The sequence below is a fragment of the Telopea speciosissima genome, chromosome 5, assembly GCF_018873765.1.
Source record: "Telopea speciosissima isolate NSW1024214 ecotype Mountain lineage chromosome 5, Tspe_v1, whole genome shotgun sequence".
NCBI classification, from domain to species: Eukaryota; Viridiplantae; Streptophyta; class Magnoliopsida; order Proteales; family Proteaceae; genus Telopea; species Telopea speciosissima.
The window spans coordinates 63,692,951-63,699,933 of record NC_057920.1 but is presented as its reverse complement, the minus strand read 5'-3'; the positions used below and the strand labels follow the sequence as shown (position 1 = coordinate 63,699,933).

At 40.9% G+C, this 6,983-nt stretch overlaps 1 pseudogene; it reads right to left on the bottom strand.

Annotated features, from left to right (window-relative positions):
* Positions 1-2,062: 2,062 nt before the first annotated feature.
* LOC122663250 lies at positions 2,063-5,461 on the bottom strand (annotated as a pseudogene).
* Positions 5,462-6,983: the final 1,522 nt, after the last annotated feature.

Sequence of the window (6,983 nt, the reverse complement as noted above, 5' to 3'; positions counted from 1 at the left end):
ATGATATTTTTTTAGCTTAAATTTATATCATCAGACATGGGCTAGCACGAGCTGCACTATTTCAGCCAATAATTCTAATGAATTGGCCATGTTCGAATGGTTGGAATATTCAATTTTAATGGAAAAAGACGGAATAGAGGTGGCAAGATAGTACATCTATTTGTAAAATTAAAATATTCAATTTTAATCGGCTACACCGTTTAAAGCCCGTTTATATTTAAACAGGCCCATAGCCTGGTTCTACACCGTTAAAGGCCCGGTTAAGGATCGATTACATTACCCGATTATAGCCCGAAACCCGACCTTGCCCAACCAGGCCCAGCCCGAATACTTAAACGGGCAGTCACGGTGCAAGCTTTAAGGACCGTGAGGCCCGATTATGCCCGACCGAGCCTAACCGATTGACACCCTTATTTATTATCTCATAGTACCTTTCAATTCTAAACTTAAAAGGTTTTTTTTTTGGGTAGAAAAACTTAAAGGCTTCAAGCATGTAGATATTAATTCACATATGTTAATTGATGCTTATAAAGTTCAGAATTATTATCCCATCTGCTCGTAGTGTGGGATTTTTATCCTCTCAAGTGTGGTGCATTGTCCAGTGCACCTTTAAAGTGCATTGGACAATGGTCACTGCACTTGAAAAAATAAATGCACAAGTGAGATGCAACGTCTGATGCATTGCACCACACCTGAAGATAAAAACTTCAAGTGCATGTATAGTCTGGAACATGCATGTGCCAAGCTGAAAAGTAAATTAGTATGAGAGAGAGAGAGAGAGATGGTTGAGTTAAACTAATAGAACAGATTCCCATGCATAGAATGTCCAATATTTTTTGTGACCAATTGAAGCTTGAATATTGGCAGAAAGTAATGGGAAGCTGATAAGTCTGTCGGCAACGCTAGAAAAATAATAGGCAAGGAACTCAGTTTTCCAGAGTCTAGAATCAATAGCTCTTGATGCACGGTTTCTGAAAAAGGACTCAAGAGCATGGCAACCTTCCCTTCTCAATGTTTTAAATTATGTGAGTTTGTACAGTCCATCTGGCAAGGACTTTAGGATAAGATATACATGGAGTGAAACACGTTCGCCTGTAGACGTAGCATACCATACTAGTGTGTGTATCATGTTAAATCTCAATGTCATTTTGCTCTGTTTTTCGTTTTTGTTTGTATTTGGTTGATGTTTGTTCAAACAGTGAGGTTATGTGATAGTCCCATGGGCAACGACTACATATTCTTGCAATGGATGATGATCTTCAATCTTTGAAGTGCAGTGGGGGTAACCTTGTTCCTGGAAGGACACAAGAGCAAAGCAAGTTTTGATTCCAAATTCTTGGAGAGATGTTAAAGTGTGTACTTGCTTGAGTATTGATACCAATTTCCCCAGTTTGTCACAAAAGCAGATGGACAATATCTGAAGGCTTAAAAGAAGGATATCAAACCAATCTTGTTCTGTAAAAGAATCATAAGATCTCTACTAAAAAAGATACATAATTTTTAAACGTTTTCAAGTGTTGCATAAATCTATTGAGTAGCTGTTAGAGATATCATAAATAGCCAACAAGTAAAGTTATGAGAAATGAGGCATCATTTTGTTGTTGAGTATCATCCCTTTACTTCAAAGTCTTGATAGATGGAAGCATGGGAAGGAATTAAAGTTCTAATATATAAAGCAGTACTCCAATGTTAGAAAAATACCACATCAGAATGGCGATTTTGTAGAAGAAAGCAAAGAGAGAGAAATCAAGTATACAAGACAACGATTTTACGTGGTTCACCCCCAAGAAGAGAGGCTATATCCATGGTCGAGCAATAGTCTGAATCAACTATTTATGTGAAGAAAATACAAACCCTCTTCCTTCTCTCAAAGAGGAAAGTACAAAACTACCCCTAGAAACCCACCTGGTCTGGTCCAAACCAACTCAAAACTCTTGATGAGCTTTTCAGGAATCAGGGTCTTTGGCATTGAAGTATGCACTTTTGGGCCATTTATGCGTGTTTCGAAGGCGAAATACCCCGCCGAAGAAACACCATAGTACTTTCTGGATTAGAACTGAGATTAGGCTTCACCAATAACATCTAAAGAAGAAATATTGTGTGGTAATTCTCTCAAATTGGGACAACACTCAATTTTTAGCTCAAGGAGGCAAGGGAACAAGCTATGTACACCTGATGTTGTTGTTGTTGTTGCTGCTGATGCGGCTGATGATGATGGGTAGTCAGAATTGAACAATGTTGTTATCTCAAAACAGTACCCCATATACAATCTCTTAATGGATGGAAGACTTGGAAGTGCCACCAATTTTGGACATACCCATATATGGAGCCGTAGTAACGAAGGAAGAAGTCGCGGTAGTTCTCTTAGGTTTCCACATAATTTTATTTTTAGTTCCACCAAGCTAGGAAAGTGGTGAGAGATCATCCTTAGTTTGGGACAATCTATTATAATTAGCTCACGGAGGCAAGGGAATTTTCCTCCACCTTCTTCTTCTTCAACTACTTTGGCCCACTCCTCCCACTCTACCATCCTTTGAATTCGTAGTGTCTCTAATGATCGGAATTGCTTATTACTTGATGATGAGATATCCCCATGTAACTCACTTCCCACCATTTTTGTTGCACTGCAGCCGTGGATGAATAGGTGTTTGAGCAAGGGCAGTTGTACAAGATGAGGGAGGAACCTGCATTTTCGACAATTAACGAGATGCAAGGTCTCTAATTTAGAGAAGGAAAGATGTTCTATCCAGCTTGGGAATCTCGTACCACCATAGTTTTCAATCCTTAGCGCTTTAAGATTCGTATGAGGCTGTTGTTGCTCAAGTACATCCTCCTCTACCTTTTCACCTCTCCCCAAATCATGAAAACTTTCATTGCTTCCATAATATCTCCAATAAAGCCGTAGCCCAAGAAGGTGTGGCTTGTTCTTTAAATTGATCACATTTGCTGCTATCCCATTATTGGCTACATTTTCCACATTAACAATGTCCAGAGTCCCACGGAGTTGGGTCAAGTTACTTAACTCGCTTTTATTTTTTGACCCCATAATGAATCTGTTCAACGTCTGAAGACAAGTTAAGTTGGCCATTCCTAACGGCATTGTAAAGAAACCATCAGGGAGAATGAGATGTCGAAGATTTATAAGATTACCCACATCTTTAGGCAACTCTCTAAGATTCTTGCAGCAAGTTAGGATCAACGTTTGTAGATTGTAAAGACTTGTAATTGAGTTGGGTAACCTCACAATATCAGAAAAAGAGAGGTCAAGAAACCTTAGATGTTTCAACTTGCCAATTGAATCAAGCAAATCACAATTGTGACAACTTCTAAAACATAGCACACGTAGGAATTGGAATTGCATGGTGGACGACAACATACCACACGTAGGGTTTAGAAGGGTGCGTAAGCTTTTCATGGCCACAGATTCTATTGCCTCATCTTTACCATTGCATATATAGTAGTAGGACATGTGACGAGTCATTGTAAGAGCATTGGATGGCTCATCGTGCTCTTTCCTACAATATATTCCACCTGAAACAATTTGAGCTAAATCATGGACCAGATCATGCATCACAAATCCTGATTCTGTATTACAAGATGACTCAAAAAAAGAGCTGGTGTGATGTTCATTTGATAAGCCGTCTGTGTTACTACATGACTCATCAAAAAATGATCTAAACCCAACTAGTTCATTATGAAAGTCATCGGGGAACACAAAATAAAAGTTGCTTGATTGACTAAAAGGGGATCTTTGGTTAGAAGGATGACGACTAGATAACTCGAAGAAGGATCTCATAAATAGCTCATCAAAATACCCAGCCCCTATATCTGCCATCCGTTTCCTTCCTTTTGGATAAACAAAACCTTCTGCCATCCACAAGATGACTAATTCAATCTTGTTAAATACATAGTCTTTGGGAAACAAAGCACAATATGTGAAGCATCTCTTCAGAAGTGGTGGGAGATGATGGTAGCTCAACAAGAGGGATGGAAGGATCTCACTCTCTCTTAACTCCCATATTTCATTCTCCAAAATATCTTTCCACTCATTGTCCTCCCTTTTATCTCGCAAGAGGCCAGCAAGTGTCTTTACAGCCAATGGTAAGCCTTTACATTTCTTCACAATTTCTTGTCCAAATACTTCTAACTTTCGATTTGCATCCCATGAATTTTCATCCTTGAAAGCGTGTTTTCTAACCAATGCCAAACAAGCCCTGTCAGATAGTCCTTTTAAATCATAATCGTTTGGAACATTGCTTACGATTGATGAAACACCTTTGTTTCGTGTTGTAATCAATATCTTGCTTCCTGATTTACCGAATGCAAAAGTGGTGCTTAACACATCCCATCTCTCGTAGTTTCCGTTCCACACGTCATCCAAAACCAATAAGAATCTTTTCGTGCTCAATTCTTCTTTAAGTTTCTCTGTAATACATCCAATGAGTTAGAAGATTCGGATGAGCGAGTAACTGACTCTAGAATTTCTTTAGTCAACCTCACCACATCAAAGTCTTCTGATACACAGACCCAAGCTTTGAGACCAAAATGCTTCCCAACTGTCTCATCATTATAAACAAGTTGAGCAAGAGTCGTCTTACCAACTCCACCCATGCCCACTATGGGTAGCACAGAGAAATTATTATCATTGTTACTAGGAGTTTTGTCTGATAGCAACCATCGAACAATCTTCCACATATCATCCTCTCTCCCAAAAACTTTAGCACTATTCACCAAAGAACTCGTGGGTGGCCTTTCACTGAATACCCTGGGCCTTGAGGACCCAGATGCCATGCTCGAGTTCAAACCTAGAGCAACACCACCCTGTGCTATACTTTTTAACCTCTCATTGATATCCCTAACTTTTGATCCAAATCTCTCTTTGATGTTCTTAACCACAGACTCTGTACTAGATGAAACACTGCTTTCACCTGGAGTGAGAGGAACAGAGTTACATACCTGTTGAGTTTGGTGATGGTGGGTCTGATATTCAGATTCCAATCTCATTCTTTTTAACTTCGCACCGATATCCCTTACTTCTGATCCAAACCTTTTAATTCCCTGCAACATTTGGTGATGTTTTAAACCTTAGGCACTACTTTCAATTGATGGAGTGGAAGGAAAAGGGTTTCGTACCTGTTGGGTTTGGTGAGGGTGGGTCTGAGATTCCGATTCCGATTCCAATTTCAGCCGTAGAAGTTCAGTGGCGTACCCATCGAGTATGTCCTCCGCATCATAAAGGAGTTGTTTGATGTGGTCGAGCCATAGTTTCAGAGGAACGCTGATGAACTGCTTCACTTCAGCTTCATCAGATAAAGCCTGAATCATGGCCAACGTCAACTTCAGTGACTCTATTTCATCCAAGTCGATCTTCCATCGGCGAACGAAGTTCCTTAACTCAGGAGAGGCAAACCTGTCGAAGACCACCTGAAGGAAGGCCGATTGTCCCACATTTGACATCTTCTTCTTTGTTTTTTTTCTCTTTCAAATAGAGAAAGATGTAGTACTCAAAGAGAGCTCAACAACTGAACCAAAGAAAGAGAGAGAGAGAGAGAAAGAGAAGAAGAAGAAGAATAGGGAAATGAAGAAGGAGAAACTCTTTCCCAGGGTCCACACGTTTTAGTTTTAGCTTCACAGAAGCCATCCGGTTCATGGTTTTAGTGCACCGTATGGGGAAGGGTATCGACCAACCCAGAAAAATAGGATTGTTAACCATTTTACCCCTTTTTCATATCGTATCACTGATATATTTCGGAACCATATTGGAATCAATCACATGCAAAACCGATATGTATTGTCTGATAGAATATCAATACCTCAAACCATGATCCGGTTGCTTTTGAGTTTTCTAATCACTTCTCTAACAGGAAAGTTCCTGCATATCAATCGAATAGCAGCAAAATTTTGTCTGATCTCCGATCAATCCGGATCACAATTAACACCATCGATTTCTGGTCGATTCTATATCGGTGGAATGGTACAGACCACCACGAGTAAAAATGTTTGGGAGGGTTAAAACTTAAAAGAAGGGTGAATCTGGAGTGGAGAGGATGGATCTGATGTTGAAGACCTCACAAGTCAACAGGAGAGCCCAACCCACCCTACGGATTAAGAAAAAGAGGTGGTGGGTGGTGGTGGTAGTGGACAATGTGACCAAAAATGTCCAAGAGAAATAATTGTGCAAAGAAAAAAAATAGAAGAAAGAAGAACTACCACTTAGCTTGACTAGTCACACCCTGTAGATCGCGGAAACCTCTCCTTTGTTTTCCATAAATAGAGGAGAGGAGAAGAGCTGCCAGCTGTGGTAGGAGATGGAGAATCCAGTCTAGCAAAATAAGGGGTGTTTGAGTCATTTCATAGGGGAACTGTACGGAGCTGAGATAAATAAATCGCAATAACTATACAGAAGATCATTTCAAGAAAAGATGCAATAGAGATCCAATGATCAATGAAGCTGGACTTCATATGAACAAGGTGCACTCAACCTATTGGAACAACTGAGATCGTTTGAGGAAAGTGCAACATACCCACAATGATCATCCGAGCTGGTGTTCAGGGGTTGCAGATGGGACAAAGATTTTGTTTTAGGGACGGTTCAGGTGGAGAGCGGTGGTTTAGGAGCCGTTATCGTCTACGGTTCCTGACCGGTGCAGTTCCCTAGTGCCTCTCACAAGAGGGGAGGTGGGACCCATCCGGGGCACCTGACCGAACACTCTACCCGGGTGGGGTCCACCCTCCTCTTGTGAGAGGCACTAGGGAACCGCATACAATAAAAATTCGTGGTTTAGGGGGGGACTTGGCTCCTCTCCTGTGAGCAACCCATCTAGTGAGAGTGACCAGTGAGGCATCCAACGACGGAGCTGCTTTGTGTGTGTCGACATGTGTGCCTGGACCCGCCTCGGTGGGCATCTCGGTGCGTGCTAGGCACTCAATGGGCAGGGTACTCATTGGAGTTTAGGGGGTTTCAATTAGGTCAAGGGGTTCCG